This window comes from Garra rufa, chromosome 6, assembly GCF_049309525.1.
Source record: "Garra rufa chromosome 6, GarRuf1.0, whole genome shotgun sequence".
NCBI classification, from domain to species: Eukaryota; Metazoa; Chordata; class Actinopteri; order Cypriniformes; family Cyprinidae; genus Garra; species Garra rufa.
In genome coordinates this window covers 34500473-34522621 of record NC_133366.1, presented here as the reverse complement: position 1 = coordinate 34522621, position 22149 = coordinate 34500473, and positions in this window count along the sequence as shown.

Sequence of the window (22149 nt, the reverse complement as noted above, 5' to 3'; positions counted from 1 at the left end):
TGAAAATTTCTGCAGAGGCCTTCCTAAGGCCTACATTGATGGATGCTCTTATCACCATGAACAACACATTCAGGCGGGGGTAGGGATAGTCTGGGAGAACGACATCCCCCGTGGTGCTCAGCAGTTCTCCTTGGGCTCTAAGTCTAGTCAGTACGCAGAGATCGCTGCTGCACTCATAACCTTACAACAAGCAGTGAAGTATGGGATCCGGGATTTAGTAATCTGTTCTGATTCGAACTATGCCAGGCACAGTTTTGTCTCTCACTTTCCTCACTGGAAACAGAATGGTATGAAAAATGCTAGAGGAAAGGAAGTTAAGCATAAGGAGTTGTTCCTTGCTTGTGATGTCCTTGTCAGTCAGGATGGCATGACCGTGTACTGGAAGAAAGTAAAAGGGCATTCACAAACTCCTGGCCCAGACAAAATAGGTAATGATGAAGCTGATAGACTAGCCAAAGCAGGTGCCATAGCAGGTACCCCCTGGCAGTTCCAGAATGAGTGGCTTCCAACAACAGAGCCTCCTCTTGTAAGTGTTAATGCTATCACACGCAGACAGGCCAAGAACACAGTGACAGCCCCTGCTGACATCCCTCAGGCTGTAGTGATATGCAGAGAGCTAGCAGATACCGACCTTATTGCTATGCAACAGCAAGACCCTGTGATCAGCACTGTTTACCTATTCATTTCTGACCCAGTAAAACATCCCATAACTGAACAAAAGTTGGAAGAGTCAAGTGACCTGAAAACTCTGTACCTTATCAGACACCACCTGAGGTTAGAGAAGGGTTTGCTAGTATATGCTCCTGATGAGAACACACCGCCTCGATGGGTGGTCCCAACAGCCCACAGAGGGGTTATGCTCATGCATGCCCATGATGAACCCTGTGGAGGCCACCGGGGGGTGAAGGCGACACATGAGACCCTTTGTCAGGTAGCATACTGGCCACAGATGAAACAAGACATTGCAGCTTATATCCAAGGTTGCTTAGTTTGTTGTCAGTTTCAGCCATCAAACCCCCATCATAGAGCTCCCCTTCAGCGGGCAGGTATCACCTTTCCATGGTCTAACCTCCAGATGGATTGGATTGGCCCTGTAGTTAAGTCTTCTAGAGGTAACAAATACCTCCTTAATGTGACGTGTGCATTCACAAAGTGGGTGGAATGTCTCCCAGCTCGAAATGACACTGCAGAGACTACAGCTGTCTTGCTGATTAATCACGTGTTCAGCAGATGGGGGCTACCTCTCTCTGTTGACTCAGATCGAGGTACTCACTTCACAGCGACAGTGATGGCTGAACTGTGGAAAATGTTAGGTGTCCAGGCAAAGCTCCATATTTCGTTCAGGCCGCAGTCATCAGGGAAGGTAGAGAGAGCCAATCAAAGTATTGTAGGAATGCTGAGGAAGTACGTTTCAGCCAACGGAAAGGACTGGGATGTAAAACTGCCCCTAGTGCTAATGGCAATTAGGTCCACACCTCATAACTCCACAGGTGTGACACCATTTGAAATGATGACAGGGCGACAGATGACACTCCCTCTGCATCTTCTCTACCAACCTGAAGATGTCAGTGTGGCTAGCGCATACACTGCCCACCAGTATGTGGCAGACCTGAGGGCTCACCTCAGGCAAACATTTGCATGGGCGCAAGAACACTTGGAGAAAAGTGCCGAGGGCAGGAAAGCATATTATGATCAGAAGGCTAGCTCCACAGAATTTCAAATAGGAGACAAGGTGATGTACTTCAATTTCACCAAACCAGTGGGTGTTCCTAAAAAGTTTCTCCCAAAATGGTCTGGCCCTCATGAGATTGTAGGAAAACTATCCCCAGTAGCCTACCGCATTAAGATCTCCAAAGGGAGAAGATCCCCTGAGTACAAGTGGGTCCATTTTAATCAGATTAAGTCTTATAAACCCCACATGGGAATACAAGGGGTAGCTACCACTCAGGAGTAACTCCTGCTGAAGCACATAGATCCAGGCAGTGTAGAGAAATCTATACTGTGTCAGGCACTGGAGCCAGCTCACCGGTGACTGGTTGTTGTACTTAAGCGTAGTGATATTTGGTAGTTGTACTTGAAAGTTGCGTTAAGAAGAAGTGAAGTGACACTACGTATATGTATAATTTCAGAATGAACCTGCTCTGCATAACCACTCTGATCTGCATACTCAATGCAGCCCAGCCCCTGGATATAGTACGATCAGGCCCTCCAACTGGCATTGTACTCCAGGATGCCCCTGGAATTTTAGTGACTGACTGCACACTCAGAGAGTATTTGTCCGGCTGGACCCTGCTGACGTGTATAAGAAACATGTCACCTCAGGGGGAATGGTACCCTGGCATGCAGCCCAATGGAGTAAGGATAACATAGGGCATGCGCAGTTAGACACAATCCACATGCTTAAACAGCTACAGAAAGTTACCATAACACATGAGGAATTAAAGGGTGTTAGACGCTCAAAGCGCTCCCTAGGTACAGTGCTGACAACGGCATCCACCTTGGGCTCACTTCTCTCAGTTGGTACTTCTACAGTTAACAGCATTAGCATAACCACTTTAAGGAAGCATGTAGAAGGTTTAAAAGGAGAAATGCCTGAGACACAAGAGAAATTGTATGCTCAGCAAAAGCAGCTGCAGCAGATGGACAGGACATTAGAGGGTACGATCCTTGCCATAAATCAGCATACAACTCTGTTGAACTATACTATCCACAGTATAGGCAGGATAGTGGATGTCATACAATATGACTATGCCCATGTCCAAAGGGTCCAAATACTTATGCAAGACTTGCTAAGAGAAGTTAATTTTGCTATTGACAATTTAGCAGCAAACAGGATCCCTTCATACTTGGTACCGGTTGAGCTAGTGACAAATATTCTGAATCTGGCCTTGCATGGAACCACGCAAACACTGCAGGTACATTTAGCTTACAGCCTGGGAAGTGCCATACCAATTCACATTAACCCAGAAGCTAAGGAAATTGGTTTCCTGTTAAATCTCCCAATGATTGACACTAAGAACATATACAGGATAAAATCAGTGTTAAACTTAGGGTTCTGGTCTCAAGATGTACACATAAAAATTGAGACACCCGCACTGATAGCTTACCAAGATGAAAATCCTGACATGTATCTGGTACCTAATCTACATCTATGCACAGTTATCAAAGACATTCACTGGCTGTGCCCCAGTAAACCTTTCGTGAGAGACCCTGTTGAAAGCCTATGTGGCATTAAAAGGTTAACTAAGGATGACGAATGCAAAGCTGTTGTGACACACAGGGAGGATGTAACTAACACGCAATTTGAGAGAGCAGGAAATAAATGGCTGGCTAACACCCCTGTGAGTGAAGCCATAGTGACACATGACCGTCATGATACCGCTACTACAATACACCTCCTTAATGAGACCATGCTAATTCAAATCCCAGTAGGAGCAATTCTCCACATTGAACATGTGGCTCTATACCATCTTGATACAGACATGCATGACATGGACTTTGAAATAGTTGATTCCTTTAAGGGACACACACTAGAAGTGGATGAGTCATTTAGGAAGCAAATCCTGTTTGAGGGACCTAAATTAGCAAAGATAAGCCTCCAGTTAGGTAGCCTACGAGCTACACCTGTAGAGTTAAAACATAAGAAGGTGCCATTCACTTGGGGATGGGATATCAGTGACAGCCTTTTGCTTATTCTAACACTATGTGGGTGGGTCACAGTGGGCCCCCTAGGGTGGATACTGTACCAGCGAATCCACAAATTGCAGGCTAATCTGGCAGGACAGAGAAGGGTGAGACCTAATGAAGCTCTGGAGCTCAAATCTGCCATGTGCAGGCCACTACCTGAGCTTTCTCCTACTATGACTAGTAACGTTGTCTAGATAAAGTAGTAGAACACTGTTTAGTCTCTATACCCACTCACTGAATAGCCCACTACAGTATTCCTTGACACTGATCACACCTTTCTTTCCTTACATGTAGATTTATTAGTAACCTGTTTGTAGTATTGAAACAGGATATCACTATTATACTCCCTTAAATTTAGTTATGTATACATACTATTGAACTATAGCATACTCTAAAATGCCAATGGTCGAAGGATAAGGTGAGGTGTGTTTGTCCCCGCTGTTCCCTTTCAGCACCCCGACCCGATCAACGACTTTGGGTCCTCGATCAGTCCGGGTAGGGGGGAGATGTAGTGAACAACGGTCGAAATGGCATTCCAAGGATCAGTTTATGGCAGGCCCCCTTCTCTATCTGCCAGGGTGGAGGGAGATGTGCCACACTGTGATTGGATCTTGGTTGAGGAACAAATGTTCAGAAACATCAGATAAGATGCCAAGACAACTACCAGACACCTCTAACAGAACAGGAAGGGAGACCTTCTGCAACCACGACCACCTAAGAGAGGACTTCTCATTGGACTACGGGTTGACCCTCTCCAATCCTAAGGTTTGGGAATGACTGCCATAAAAATTCCTTCAGGATGCAACAGCAGTGGCCGAAACAAAGAAGGCCACAAAGATCCATCCAAATCCATTCATACATATGTTTGGAGACCTTAAATTGATGTAAACTGCAACAGACTCACTTCACCCTTTGATAAAGTACAGTGTATGTTGATGGCCATTGACTGTTAACCTAACAGTTCACAGAAGCAGGCGTATTAACATATTATGATATGAATAAGTGATTGTTCAACAGTTTTCTATCATGTTTGGACTCTTTTTGCTCCTCATAATGTGAGTAACAATTTGAAAGAGGTTTGGTAAAGAAATGTTGCATTGGGTAAATTGTAAAAGACACTGTCTAACTTTGTACTCTACTATATGCAAATGAGTTCCACACTAGGGCGGGTAACACCATGGCCACCTCAGACACAAGTGGCCAATCACATTCCTGGAATGGAGAGGCGCTAGATTCCAATCTCCTCCTCCTCAGAAAGAGATAAAGGTAGCCTCCAAAAAGACACTCCTTGTACTGCGTCTAAGTCCCGTAAGGGAAGAGACATTAACAGCTACACCGTACTGTGTCTAAGTCCCGTAAGGGAAGAGACATTAACAGCTACACCGTACTGCGTCTAAGTCCCGTAAGGGAAGAGACATTAACAGCTACACCGTTCTGAGTCTGAACCCCGCAAGGTTAAGACATTAGCAGATACAAGGTCCTGAGTTTCTGGCCTGACGAGGAAAGAGACTTCAAGACAGCTAAGGTTCCACTCAGCTCTTGAGTAAACCTTCTATACTTAATTCGGCTGCCCTTCAGTTGCAAAGGACCCAGCAGTGACGGACCCCGTCTGACTCCTGCCACTCCGAAAGCAGCGCAGCCCAGTCCGCAAAGGACCTCCACATTGGCAGACACTGCCTTGAACACACGGATCCTCAACGACGCAGCCCTGCTGCAAAGGACCCTGTGAGAATCCATCTGACCCAGCTGCCTGGTCCACGCTCTAAGGACCACCTCGGCACAACAGAAGTTCAGCATCCTCCAGGTCAGCGCATCGACGGCTACTGGAACGCAACTCTGTGCCCTCCCCACTGTACGCAACCTGCATCACCAGTGGAAGACGTCTCTGCCACCGGACTGATCACCCGACCAAGTGGAACGTAACTATAAACTTACCAAACCTCTTTCCTAAAGACCTTGGCTTAGTTTATACCCGCAGCCTATGTTTTCTAACCTGTTTAGATAACATTTACTTGTGGTCAGCATTACAAATGATAGCTATATTGTTTGTTCCGAGATAAATACGCAGTTATTTATCATTGAACCTACCAGAGCCATTAAGTGGGTTTCCCATAAACAACATTACCATAGAAATCTCTTATATTGCTACTTTCAGCTCAACAGGCATTGCATTCTGCCATTCTGCGTTCATTCCATTTTGTTAGTTTCTACACTTTATTTGGTATCTTCTTTCACATTTAGTTGCCTATTATCTATTAGTAGTGTGTATTCATTTATTGGTTTATCACTAGTGTTGTATGTACTCTTGCATATCTGTTGTTAATAAATTTAATTAATTTTATTACAATTGTGTCTTCATTGTGTTGATGATTCAAGGCTCTACTAGCTAGCTAAACCACCAAACTTTCAGATAAATCAGTTGACCAACTCCCTCCAGGGTGCAAATCTCAATTTATTGACCTATTGCCAAATTAACAGTCTTTGACTGATACACTGAACCCAGCGAGGTGGGAATTGGTCATCTGATAGACTCACAAACGCACCTTGAGTGACGTGTGACCCAAAATCACAGCGTCATTGGTGACGTGAGCCCCGTTTACTACACCAGGTTTTTGGTTTTCCTTTGAATTCTCTTCAGGACTGAAGATGGCGAGCCACCCAGCTTGAATTTGGTGATCTTCAATTGATTTGTGCAGAGTGCCCTTGCATCCAGCATTTCGGTAGGACTGTACAATTACGATCTATGGATTTCCCCCTGCTAGAACACTGGTTTATTATTGAACCTAAAGGAACTCTACTTCCTGTGATTTGGAACAACTAATCTGAGCTCAGCAACGTGAACTGAATGGACAGATTTGGTGATACTTAATTCATCAAGTCATACACACACACTGATACCGCACACACACACTTGGTTATTGTATTGTTTATTTTATTTGTTGTTCAAATAATACAAGTTATCTTTTTGAACACAAATACTTGTTGTTTCTGATTCCAATACATCCTATGGTAAATCGTTGAATTGGGGTTTTCAGACTACTGTATATTCAGTCAACCGAACCTAATGTGTACTTACCTATACCAGGGTTACACTGACATGTATGCTAATGTTGGCTAAATGTCAGGGTTATCTCAACATAGCACGTCAGCTAAAGTATCAAAAGACACGTTACTGTCTCCTCTATTTTGTGCAAAACAATAATTTTTAACACCTATACCTAACAAAGTTGTACTGAAGAAAATTTAAAGTGATTTTTTTTTTTACTTTTTAGGTCAAAAAAAAAATAAATTGTGCTCACCTCAGATTAGAGCTGTCTTAACCACATGAACAGGAGGTTGACTATAGAAGAAGTAGTCACACAAAGTGGCTATTTCATTTTTGAGATAGAGCTTCTAGTTTTGGAGTTATGAACAGTGTGACAACGTACCCCGCTCTCCTCTATTTAAGCAGACACTTACTTGCTGTCTGCTCCTGAGGACTGAAATCACTTCTCCCAGAATATGGAGAGTGACCACGCGTTTTTAAGCAGTACTCTGTTGCTGGGCACGCCTACTTAGGTAAGTCACCCGAAAGTCTACAGCACGGCAAATGGCTCAAATCGAAACTAAAATGCATCAAACTTCACACTTAAAGCGTGGTCAGGAAGGGAACGATACGAATAACAAAAGCTTCCCTTAGCCAGCGGCTTCCCTGGTGATAAAAACAGCTAAAACCAGCCCAGGCTGTTTGGCTGGTTTTAGCAGGTTAACCAGCCTGGTTTTAATTGGTCAGCATAGCTGGGGGTTTTTTCAGCAGGGATAGAATTAAAAATTTAATAAGTGCAATCAAAACTACAATTTAAAACGAAAAACAACAGCAAGACAAATAAATAGAAATGAATAAGTACTTTCTAGCAGCAACTAAATGTAACAATGCCTACTGAAAATAGAGTAGGGGAGAACGGGGTAAGTTGTCACACTTTTCACACTGTCTAACTTTTACTGAGCACCATACATCACAATGTAATAAATGTCTTACCAAATGAAAGAAGGAAGTCTCGGGCACATATGATGTATTCATTACATTTTCATATCTTATCTCATTATGGAGTTGTAGACTGTTGAATGGAATATGTGCACTTGGGACAATTTGCCCCATCGGCAGGTAAGTTGTCACACTAGATTATCTAAAAATAAGAACACAACTACTTAATTGTGATTATTGATTTTATTTGTTAAATTCAAACCAAAACTGGAAATATGAACAATTATGCTTAGAATATTTGGGGGGGGGGGGGGGGCTAATATTTCAATCCAATACACATTTCAATCAAAACATTTCAATCAAAGTGGCAAGACAACTTTACTTTGAAATTTAAACTCAAATGTTCTCTGGCTTGCACATAAATCCATGATAACTGAATGGAATGCTGCAAATAACTTGCTTAACTTAATATGTTTAACCTCTGAACAAAACAGATGCCCTGTATCTGATTAATCAGACTCATCTTCAGAGTCACAATTCTACACATAAATTGCCTGGCCTGCATGAGGTGCAAGCATCATGGGCCCATTTGTTTTTTGAGCATGTAATTGTACGTGACAACTTGCCCCAAACTGATGTAACCCCCAGTTCTCATAGGAATGTGATTCTTATAATTACAGATGTTAATAATTTGTTATTTTATATTATCGCTCTTATTTCTTCAATCATAATGCTGCACAAAACCTGAATTTAGAAAATCTGCCTAATAGTTGAGCAGTCATGAACGGGTATTTGCGATTGGTTCATTATTTGAAGCTCCGCCTCTGCTTTATATACTGAAGGATGAGTGCAGAAGGAGATTGAGGCAAAGATTTTTGAGCTGCAAGAAAAGATTAACCCCTTCAGACCTGATTTTTTTTCACTGAACAAACAAAATTTGGTAACACTTTAGAATAGGTAACACTTATTCACTATTAACTACGACTTATTAGCATGCATATTACTAGAAAATTGGCCATTTATTAGTACTAATTAAGCACATATTAATGCCTTATTCTACATGACCTTATTCTACATCCCTAATACTACCCAATACCTAAACCTAACAACTACCTTACTAACTATTCATAAGCAGCTAATTAGGAATTTATCGTAGTTAATAGTGAATAAGTGTTACCTATTCTAAAGTGTTACCAAAAAGGTTTACCCACTTGATATTTGCTCTTCTCCAACATATAAATGAGTCTAAAAAAGAAAGATTTGTGCCAACTCATTTTTATTAGATTTTTCTCATGTCCACTACAATGGACGCCGGGTCTGAAGAGAAACAAAAATCCAAATTTTTTAACCATACATAATAAATAGAGTTTGTGCACTATAGTTAACCTAGTGTTTAAGATTTTGAAAAGAACACATACTGTACGAATAAACAATGCAGTAAGAATGTGGAAAAAAGTTAAGATTATATCAAATCTAAAAAATATAGTTTGATCCCTTTTTTTGGTTGAAGTGGGTGAATTGGAGTATATGTATAAATGTCTTTGTGTGTGTGTGTGTGAATGGGTTTATGTGTACTTGCTGATTGTTTTGATGAATATATGATTGTGTGTATTATAGCAGCAAGGTATTAGTGTGCATGGAGGGGGTGTGAATGTGTGTACTGCATTGTATTCACTGATCAAACATCCACTATAGCTGTTCCTCACTAAAATCAAAGAAATATTGATTTACAGGCTATAGTCAATTTGAAGACATAAATTAAATCATATTAATATTAATTTCATTAATTTACATCAACATTAAAAAAAAAACCCTGTGTTCTGCAAATCTGAAAGATCTTCAAAATAAATTTGAATATTATCATTTGATAGTCTTAATTTTATAATACTAATGCAAGTTGATGAGCCTTCCATTAACATAACTCTGCATATAAAAGGTCAAATGTGGGCTTCCTCCTCTTCCTCTCTAAGTGGTGATCATGTCTCACTTTTGTGATGCCTGTAGCTTAATCAGATTAAGTTAGGAGTCATATCTTTGTTGTGATTGGTTGATCAGGAACCAATCAGTGACCAGGCATTGCTCATATTATAAAAACATAAAATTGTATTGGTTTAAACAAAAAAATCATGTGATGTCCATTCCAATGGACGCATGGATCTCAAAAATGAAAACTAGCACAGTTGATGTCTTACATAAGCACTCCTCAGCATAAAGATTGAAAGGATGAAAATCAGGATGCATCTGTAATAAGAAAGTAAAATCATAATTGTATTTGAAAAAATTATGTTGAATAAAAAAAAAAACAATGCATTGCATTAACATTGCTTGCATTTCAATGCATTGTATTTTCTCACATCAGCACACATTTTTAGTGGCTGAAATGCAACGTGGTTGTATATTTAAGCAGTAAATATTTCAATTTACACATATTTCACACATTTTCATAATATAAAAAAATCAATAATCCATATTCAACTTCTAGAGTTCACTTTAGAAATGTTCAGTTGGTCCAAAAATATGATCTGTCCACCTTTTTCTTCCCATAAGAGTCTGAGTGTGTGCGGCCATTAGTAAAAATTTAGGGTCTGGATTTTGGTTTCAACTGCATCCAGCTATTTTTAGCTGTACAAAACAGCTCATTTTGCTGCTTGATATTGCAAATTTGTGTGCAATAAAGATGATTCACACGGCACACGTAAACATTTACATACACATTTCCTCCTTTTAAACTGGCAGTTTACAGTTCAGGTCAAAAGTTTACACCCCCCCCCCCCCTAAAAATCTGCAAAATGTTAATTATTTTACCAAAACAGGAGGGATCATACAAAATGTATGTTATTGTTTATTTAACATGGACATGAATGAGATATTTCACATAAAAGATGTTTACATATAGTTACATATAGTATTAGACTATATATTTGTAAAAATGACCCTGTTCAAAGGTTTACACCCCCCTGATTCTTAATACTGTGTTGTTACCTAAATGATCCACAGTTGTTGTTGTTTTTTTGTTGTTGTTACTATTACCATAGTATTTTAATTATTATTGAAACCAACACGGAAGTGGCTTAAACTGCAATTCATTGACTGGCCGCTAGAGACTGGCTGCAAAAGGGAGTCAATCCCATAGACGCCCCATGTTAAAATGGCCAATATTGGACTTTACAGCAGAAAAAAATGTTTACAGCCTGGTGCAAAAAGTGGTTTTGGCCAATATAGCTAATTTCACCCTTCATGTCAACTGTGAGGGGGGTGATTTTCTTTTTTTTTATAACTCATATAACTTTTAAACTTTATAACTCAAGGCAGGTGTGGTTTCAGCAACCAGCTCCACCCACGTCGTGCCTCTTTGCCTATATTTCGATTATCCGGGAGTGACGCGCGATGATGCGATTCCAAGAAGGCGACGGCTGAATCCCGCCCACTATATGAGCTTCAAAATTGCTCTTCAGAAACCTATGGATGACGTCACAGACACTACGTCCATATTTTTTTACAGTCTATGGTTTTTACTAGTAGTAATTCCGATTAGAAAGCTCTCTAATTATTACTAGTAAAAATGCAATTAGTGAGCTCTATAATACAATTTTTACTAGTAAAAAACACATTAAAGATATGTTTAATTGCAGAGCTCTGTAATTGAACTAAAGAGCTCTCTAATTCAGTTCTTACTAGTAACAATTGAATTAGAGAGCTCTTTAATTGGAATTCTTACTTGTAAAAACTAAATTAGAGAGCTCTTTAATTTGAATTATTACTAGTAAGAATTAATTTAGAGAGCTCTCTAATTGTAACTGTTACTAGTAAGAATTCAACTGTAGAGCTCTCTAATTGTAATTTCTTACTAGTAAAAATTCTGTTTTAGAGCTCTGTAATTAAAAATGAATGGAAGTCAATGGAGACATATGACTAGTAAAAATTAATTTGTAGAGCTCTCTAATTGGCTCTCTAATTGGCTCTTGAGCTCTCTAGTAAGAATTGAATAAACAATGCAGATTTATTTTCACAGTCACCTTTGCTCATATTTACTAAAGGTGCCAATATTAGTGGAGGGCACTGTATTATATATATAATTTTAACAAAAAAATCATACAGTGGACTACCAGTAAATCTGATGAAAAGTTGGAACCAAAATGTTTATTTGACACTTTGACCTGACCATGTTTTGTTACACACCTTTCTTTCAAAGTTGTTCTGAGATCATTGCATTGGTGTGAGTTGTGAAAAATTACATGCCATTTTTGTACCATTGTAAAGACTGTAAGTCTATCCCTTACAGCCTTGTTTTCATCAGTGTTAAATTTAACATGTTGTCTAACCTGATTAAGGTCTGTTGTAGGATGTTTTGGAATTATATCATGTTTTTTTTTTTTAATAATAAAAGAACTAGAATTATTATTAAATATAACCTGGGGGATCTCAAAGGTTAATAAATATTGTTAGAAAATATTGTTTTTTCTGTTTACAACCACTAACATTTTGCTTGATAGTTGAGGTAAAAAATGGACATCTCCCTTACCAAAATAAGAGAGATGATACAAAAAGCATCTTATGGTTTATTTAGTTCTGACCTGAATAAGATATTTCACATAAAAGATGTTTACATATAGTCCACAAGAGAAAATAATAGTGAACTTAACACCCACTGGAGAAATATAATACAAACTATTAACAAAATTATTAATGTTAAGCTTCCACCTGATCCAAGATTTATGTTACTGGGGATGAATCAGTTCTTCAGCTTGATCAAAGGAAGAATTTACGTTTAGTTAAAATGGCTTTGATAGCAGCAAAGAAATGCATAGCTACACAATGGAAATCAGTAGAACCACCAAGTCACATGGCTTAGAGAACTTTCATCTTATGTTCCTGTTGAAAAAAAATGTTTAATCTAAAAAAAAAAAAAGTCATCAATGTTTGAAATGATTTGTGGCACATTTATTGAACACATGAATAATTTGGATGTTACATTGACTGAAAATTCTGATGGGATAATGTGACTCTTGTAGTGCCTGGAGCCCATCAGACATGAAATAACTAGTTATATTCCTTAAATGACTTCTCCCCCGATTATCTCCATGATTAACACCTAGGTGCTATGAGCCAGACCTCTGGTCACTATCCAGCTCATCCCCCCCACCATCAAGATAAGACTCCTACAGGAATGCAGGGAAAGATAGACTTTCCTTATTCAGACATACAGTCCCACATACAGTTATATAGAAATGTACACGTATCAATGTGTTACCTTTTCTTATATTGTTGTTTCTGTTATGTATGTCGGCCTCAAACATTAATCCGCAATAGGTGAATTATTGTGCATGCTAAGACTCTCACGTTTAGAATCACTCAGTCAACCGAGAAGATTCATAGATTATGTTTGGTGTCTATGAGCAGCATTTATTATTCCCTAAATGTTAATGTTTGTGGCATCTTAATAACTCCTTGCTTTATAGGTATTATTGAACTTTTGGAAGTTTTGTGGCAAAACAACCAATCAGCTTCCACATGCGAAACACCATTGCGAGAGACAAAGACTTTCAATCTTCCCTCCAAAACTCAGATCAACCGGATTGGACAAGGTCCAACTGTGGGCGTGAACGACCTACAGGTTTATAAACCTTCCCTCATCTCTCTCTCACTCTCTTGCCTTCTGGATTCAAACCGACGTCACCCGCACCTCCCCCCAGATCCATGGGGGGGGGGCTCACCTAGCAGTGGAGATGATGAGGCCTGCAATACTCTCAAGGAACTGGAAAGGACTTTCTGAACTGAACACATACGGAACCAATGCACAACAACAACAAGCTTGCAAGTATCCGTCCTTTCTACAAACGTAGATAGCTGCGTTTAAGGCGTTTTATAAAAGAAACAATTTCAGGTTGTTCAGAACCGTTTCATTCCTGTCCCTTGCAAACTCACTTTCTGTCTCTCTCTCTTACTCTCTCTCTCTCTCTTACTCTCTCTCTCTCACGCGTTCTCTGTCTATTTGTGTTTTATGTACGTTTGTCTATGTGCGATCGTTTGTAAGTAGAATAGTTTAATAAACAACCATATATTCACATATAATGATTCTCTGTGCTGAATGCTTACATCACAAAAGTCACTTAAACTGTTTCGATCTCATATTGCTACCTTAAGCCCTATTCTGTTCAATTGTTTTAACTCCGTTCTGATTAGTAAAATACGTTGCCGTGACGACGAGCCAACGTCAGAGTAATGGGTATCACTGAACAATTTGCTGGACAAAGAAACCAGTCGATATCATTATTGCTGTTACTGATCAGAAACTGGAAATTGCGTATATTTAATGACGATTATTATACACAATTTCCTGTGAGTTAAACTACTTTCCCTGACTGAAATGTATGTTTTAAATAACTCATTTCATCCTATTAATTGGTCAAAAGACCTGGTGGAGTTTTGCAGTGCATATGTGATGAGAGAAACAGTCTCATGCATGTACACACATATATTGATCATCTTAAATTCTTTGAGCTAACCAAAATTCTCTACATAATTGGTGGAGAATGCAGGCGGTTTTAAACTATGTGATGTGAGCAGCTCAGGAATAATTTGTGTGTCTCCATGCTTGTTTATTCAAACTCGGCTCGCGACTCGCGTCTCTTTTGTTTGTGTGTGTGTGTTAGAACGGTGTGGACCAGCCCACCTTTAACACCTTCACAGATGTTTGAGCCTCTCGCACAGAGAAACTCAACCGCTGTTAAAGACGTAACTTAACTGCAGTTTATATATTGACCCTATATAATAGTGCGTCCTAAAGCCACCCTAAATTAAGCGAAGAAAACCTTTTTTAGCGTGAAGAAGTTGATTGAGCGATGTTCCTCTTTCACCTTACAAGGCCTTTATATATTGACCCTATATAATAGTGTGTCCTAAAGCCACCCTAAATTAAGCGAAGAAAACTTTTTTTTTTAGCGTGAAGAAGTAGATTGAGCGATGTTCCTCTTTCACCTTACAAGGCCTTTATATCTTTATATTTTGAGTGTAGATAGATTAGCCATTGATGTGCACTCCAATGTTAAGCAGCTATCTTGCTCCTTTGGGTTAAAACCTCAGCTTAGCTAACTGATTAGGTTGACCCCGTTTGCTCATCGAATAGATTTAATATAGTAAACAACTTCGCGTCATTACTGTACAAATCTTGATCGAGTGTTATTTATTTGTTTTGTGCAAAGCACACACAAGTCTTGTGTCAGCAGGCTGACTCAAGATCAAGGTGCACGCATCGTAACTAAGCAACCTTTTAATAGTGTAACCATCCTATTAAGTTAAAGTTTGCAAACACATGTACCTGTGTTCAGTAAAACGGACACAAGAAATATACACCCGCGATAACGCGTCGCCATGGTAACTGCGCTTAGATGCGCGTTTAAATCCACACAAGGTGGAATCTGAAATCCCGCATAAAAGGTATTTCCTTCTATTAAAAGATAGAAGTCTGTCTAAAACCTCTTCCAATACCTATGCATGATTTCATATTTTTGTTTTCTTTGGGCAACAACGCTTATGGATAGTCCCAGTCAGTCTCTCCCTTCTCTTTTCCTTTTTGATTTTACATTATTAATTATTGTTATTTAAACCATAATGATAATTAACATAATGTATGTTTTCTTTTTTGTGTGATTTAATTTTAATTATTTCACCTCCTTAGATTCAACTCTCCCTTTAGCAATTATAATTGTATTTGCTCATTTTTTTAAAATTTTTGATTAAACAGTCTTGATTTAAATTTAAACTTTGACCAGTTAGTTCTGTACGGACTTGCATTGGCTCGTTGTGCTTTGTCTCTCCCTCTCTATTTGTGTCAACATGTCACCATCCAGTCCCGCCATCCAGTCCAGGCAAGGCAAAGATGCCATCCTGCCCTGGATCTAGTGGCTACAGCACCCGAGCGGAGAACAGCCGGACGACCACGCACACAGGCGAATGGATCACGATCCAGTCAAGAGCTACAGCTGAAGAGAACCAATCAACTCATCTACAGCCCGGATCATCAGTGACCACGCCCTCAACAAGATCGTCTGACTAAAGCCGCAGCGGAGAAAGCTTCACCCACGACGGAACCAGGACAGCGCGCAGAACCGCCTATACCAGCTGGATGTTCAGAGATAGCGGATGAAGAGGACAAGGACCTACAGGAGGAGAGAGGAGAAAAGCTTCAAGACACGCCTGCAACACCCCCACAGACTGAGCGCAGAGAGCAGTACAGCTGAACAATCCTAAACAGCAGAAGCTCTCTTTACAGTGGCCTCAGGCAGACAACGACAACCATGCCAAGGGGGACGTCTGACTGACTAAGGTGAACGAACATACAGTGGTGTATGGGAGCTGAACACGCAGCGACATCACTGTGTGGGAGTGATCTGAGATCAGTGCAGGCCAACAAAAAAAAAAAAAAAGGGAACAAGGGCTTCTAGGAACAGAAACATTTTGGTGGCATAACTGTTACCAGAGTAGAATAGGAAACGGCGTAAAAGATTAAGCAAATAGTAGAAGAAGATAGAGCTGTGCTAGCTGGAAAGTGCTACATCTGCCTGAGGGGCAGATTGCAGAATTTGTTTACGTAAACCATACCACACGGCCCAAAAGATGCAAGCCTGGAGCTCCCATGCACCTGACCATCAACACTAGGTGCATGTACGCACCATGTACAAATCACAGATGGACACACCCTTTTTCTGAAAAGTCATCTTTTGCAGTGTACATACCATACAGGTATTTCAAAGATTTTAAACAATTCCGTCATGAAGAGCCTAAGAGAAAGTGGCCACTCAGAAGTGGTGCCAAAGCTGCTCTCCACATATGACGATGATGCAGAACTAATGTCATGTACATGGTCCCACGTACAGAACGACATGGCATCACACCAAGCCTACCTGCATCCAGGGCTACACAGAAACCACCGACAAGCTTGGAGAACTGTGAAAAGAACCGCCCACTCAGGTAAACAAGCGCTCAAGACAGTGTCACAAACACCAAAATGACACCTGCGCTACACCAAATCCCTGAGTTGCACACACTGAAGGGAGCATCATCTGCCATCCACTACCTCCACCCTGGTCCACACTGACAGCGCGGCCAGAAGGGGGGTGGATTACACCTGCAGCGGCTCTCAGCAGAGCCCAGCACCCAGATGACAACAGCTGCGCTGCACAAGCCATCCAGCGATGCGCCAATCGCACCAGAAGACAGAGGGAATCACAGAGACCTGCCACCAACGTGTGATGTTTATAACTGTCAATACCTGCAGACCAAGGGTCCCACGCACACAAACCCATGTGCTTATAGACCAAAGAGTGAGGCAGGACACGCCCAGAGCAGGTACTTAGTGGAAAACGACAAGCCTGTCCCACTGCAACACCTTAAGCCGGGCCACCCGACACCACAGCACGAGTGAAAGCTACCTGGATCAACCCTCCTGTCGCAGCAACTCACAAGAACTCCCTCTTATGCTAACCTGCATAGACTCAAAGTAGACTAAGCTCAGTTTGAAACAGCCGAGCATCAACACCTGTTCCAGACAAGCATTGCCATCACAATAGGAACATTACATGCTATTCGTGGAAAAACAGTGAAAGGCCCAGTAAAAAACTGAGGGATTTTGTGGCACCCTAAGGTTTTCAACAACAAAAAAAAAAACCACCCACCCACCCCAAGCATCGCTTCTAAGCCACAAGCAAACACCTCACGCTGCTGCGCCGCCTGCATCACACCCACGCACACTGGCTCCACCTATAAAATAGCTCTGCTAAAGCAGCCTCCACTGCTCCCAAGCAATGCTGACACTTAACCTTGCACTGTCCAACCACACCGAGGCACTAAACCAAAAACAACTCAGCGATGTCACACACATGCCGCATCTAGATGACAACATCCTCACATTTGTTCCTGATAATCAAACACCGCCACAGCTCCCAGCTTTCCAGGAACAAAAGGGGGGTCATTGCTGATGTATGCCCAAGATGCACCATGCAGAATACACCAGAGTACCAAAGCCACTACCAACGCAAAAGTGGCGCACTGCCAAGCATGCAGTGACAGAGGACATCAGAATATGCTAAGTTTGATGCCTGCTCGAAACCAGCGGATTTCAAACGACACAGCCTCTCTACGATGCAAAGCAGCCAGTCGACGAGAAACATCTGTGAACGTTTACCACCAGATGGCACCAGAAACGACACCCGTGTCAACTAAGAGACCATCCTTGTCACCACCTACATTGCTCACCAGTACTTCAGTGAAACATGCCCGAGTGCGACACCTGCATCCAAAGAGCGCAGGAAGCCAAAAGCATGCCGCAGCCAGCGAGATTCACAATAGGAACTGTGAACCAGCGTGTCTCGGACATCCAGCCCTGCCACTCATCAGGACCAACTGGAGACTCAGCAGAGTACAGAGAACGGCATCCTTCAGCCTAAAGCAGCCAACGGCCTGCAATGGCAGAGAAAGGAACAGCAGGACTGCGACAAATGGACAACTCACATCCAGCCTGGACAACCAGGAGCTGAGCAGCATCATCTTCTCCTTGGCCCACACCCTCAAGGGCCTCAGACAGGAGGTAAATGAACTGAACCTGCAAGTCTCCGAGTACCAAAATTAACCGACACCCACTGGAAAAGAGAAGGAACAGAACAAATGCAAGGAACCTGACAGAACAACTTAAGGAAATCGCCTGTCCACAGAAGGCTTTAACAGCTGCCAGACACAGGGAGCAGTTTGAAAAGCCACCAGACAAGACACAGACAAAGAACTGTTCCACGCAAAGTCACTGTTCAAACAGTGTACATAACTTAATAAGAGACTAACACTCAAGCCAGAGTTAGGAAGGACTTTAGAGGGCTCAGACAGCTGCTGAATAAAGAGAGCAGCTGGAATGAGCAACACTTGACATGCAGAACTGTCGCTATGGCAACGGCCTTTTGCTATGCACAGCATGGTATTTTCAAAAGGCAGTCCACCACAAATCCTCCTCCACACCCTTCACACAGGTGCCAAATGGAGGCTGCACAAGGACAGCTGGACACGCCTACTTCTCCAGAACAGAGTTTCTGATGCTAACAAAGAGCTCCTTGAATGAAACTCCACTGAGAAGTACTGAAAAGATAAACTTCTGACTCCTTGCCCAACGCAACACCGCATTAGACTTCTTCAAAGGAAAAAGCATCCCATAGGACCAGTCGACACCTCAGGAGCAGCCAGACAATGTTGAATGGAGCAACGGGCCCACAGGCCCAACAGCAAAACCCCTACCAACACAACTCAGACCCGCTCAAGTCAGTGTCGACAACCCCAACATCAGACGCCTAATGACGTTTGAGCAAAACAGCGGGATAACAGACACCTGCTGCCCTCCTGCACCCTAACCGGGTCCGTCTGAAACTTTCGTTACACTACAAAAATCTTTATGACAATTCCCTGCGAACCCTGGAACTACCTGCCCTCTCACAAGTGAGAGTCCAACCAGCGATTCCAGACTGCAGGGACCACAGATACTACAGATCTGGCCATTTAAAATGCGCGCGGGAAGTAAAGTGGTCTCGCGTGACGCCGGTGTATTCCAAAGGAACACGGAAAATACAATGACATAGGAAAGACATGATCAGTAGGGGGCAGTCATGTAACGCACTGGACTGGAGCAGGCTGAAAACATTGCTGCAAACTAAAAGGTATGGTAACCTGGAGGGGACACCTTCGGTTCACTTATGTTTGTCGTGGCCACACAAATGAATTCGTAGGAACGTCATATTACTTTTTGTCATTGCCACGAGATATTAATTCCTGGGAATGTCATATTATGTCGTGGCCACAAGATTATTTTGTCGAGGTAAGGACATCCTTATGTTTAATGCATAAACAAACCTGCGTAACCATAACCCAGGATTATCAGAGATAGGTTTATTAATATTTTTTATTTTGAGTTAAGAAATGTTTTTATTAATTGTTATAGAAATTAATGCAATATTAAGTTATATATTAACAATAGGCAATGCTGTATATGCGAATGTCTGTGCGCGATGTAGACAGCATTCAAAAGTTTATCAAGAATTTATTACATATAAGTACTTCAAATTAAATAGCCCTGCAAGAAACATTTTATGCATCCTTAAGTCTTATCCATTAATTGATCCTTTTTTTCTGTAATAAATGTATTATTCGTTTATATTCAGTATGTCACCCTTAATTTCGATCTCTTAACATTCCGAATCTAAATGATAAATGCTGACATGCCATGAAAGCTTTGATTATACTATATGGCATATATTCATTTTTAGTCTAATTATAACCTATATAGTGTTTCATTGTCGAGTGAATCATTCACGTTCCATTTGTAAATCGTATGGTCACACACGGGCATTAATACAATCATAAAGTCAAAACTTTATTGGCATAATTGTAGTTCACAATATTTGCTAAATATATGCCAAATAGCATATATAAAGTTATTTAGGTTAAGCGATTCACAATAAAGAAAAAAGTAGATAGCTCTAAATCACTTATTATTTATTCTTATTATAGGTTATTATTATTTCAATACCTGGTTAGGGCTATTTATTTTTAACGCCTGACAATTATGCCAATTACGTTTTGACTTTTTGATTGTATTTATCCCCGTGTGTGACGATAAATGAGCATGTTTTCATTTACAAATGAAACTACGTGAATGATTCATTTCTCAGTAAAACAGTTTAATATTCAGTTTAATACTAGTCTGTTAATTAGACTAAACAAAATAAAATATGTTCAATTCATATTTTATAAGTTCAATTCTTTAGTTAAGAGAAGGAATGTAGGCCTATTTTACTGTGTGACGATAAATTATTTCCAAATGAAACTATGTGAATGATTCACTCTTCAGTTATTTGTCTATTAGTTAGACTAAATAAAATACAATATATGTTAAATTTAACCTTTAAACTGCATTCCAGTAAAAACCCCAGTCATAGCACCTTTACAGTATCATTTACATTCAGAATGTTATGTAACGAGATCAAAATGAAGGAAAAAATAACGAATACAAACGAATAATACAAATATAATGGGAAAAAAAGAAGGTCAGTCAATGGACAAGATTGTGGGATGCATGAAATGTTTCTTGCAGGGCTATTTAATTTGAAGTAGGCCAACATGTAATACATGTAAACACTTGTGAAAGCTGTCTACATTGCGCACAGACAGCATTAGCATATACAGCATCGCCTGTATAATTATTTAATATTGTATTAATTTCTATAACAATTAATATAGGCAAACAATTTCTTAACTCAAAACGAAATATCTCAAATAATTCTGGGTTACTAATGTCACGCAGGTTGGTTTATTCATTAAACTCGTGGCCACGAGAAATGCATGTTGAGCAAAAATACATTTCACGAAAATAATATAAAGATTACAAAACAAAGAAAACAAATGGAATGAGGGATATGCTTTAAAGTTCACGTAAAAGCCAAATATTAAGCGGCATCCTTCATGTTTTCTTTAATCAGCAAATACTTAACATTTTTGAATTATATTCACCTTCTGTTTTTATGACAATAAATTTTGAATTTTGAATTCTTATTTTTTTTTTTTAGAAAAACGTCAGAACACCGGTCTCAAAAGTAGAAGCGAAAGTCTTGTTTCCACCAGCGCGGAATTTTTTTTATTCACTGTAATTGATGGATGTCTAAAACAAAAATAAGGAGAATCCTAAAACATATATATTTCTTAAAATAATAACATCTGAACTTCATACACAACAATACGGCAACGACTTTACAACAGGACACATTGTTTTATTTTAATTTTATTTTTTAGCTTGTACACCAATGGATTTCTGATGTCGGGATATTTCAGACTGCATCTCCACAGCTTAATCACTTTAGTATTAAACATACGGGTCAGGAGGCGGGTCGGGTACAATATTTATTTTTTTTATTCTGCGGTCCGAGTTGCGGGTGGGTTATTTGAAAACGGTCGGGTTCGGGTTGTTTATCCACTGACCCGCGTGTCAGGTTGGACACTAATGTTTTGAAAAAAGTGGAGCGTGTGAGGAAAGCTTTCCCCTTCTCCCTGGCATGCATTTGAATGCTGAATTCGAAATGCAACTGAATGCAGTCGGAATCCGCCCCCAGCACCCCCAAGTCTCCAAATGTTGATTACAACAAGGCAACAGACAGCATTCAACACCCCACCCCACCCCCACTCTGCCATTCATAAACATTTCGCTCTTTATACTGCATGCCGCTTAACTCTGATGCCTCATTAACGGCTACTTTTCAGAAAACTGAAAAAAAAAAAAAATACACTTCCCTTTGGTTTCCCAGAACAGACTTAAGCCTAGTTCCAGGCTAAAATGATGTAAATCGGAGCTGTTTAAAGATGGAAAGAAGAAAAAAAAAAAAAAAAAAAAAAAAAAAAAAAAAAAAAAAAAAAAAAAAAACTTACTGATCGTTGGTCGGAGATTCAACCCGCAGTTCGTGACTGGAAGCTGT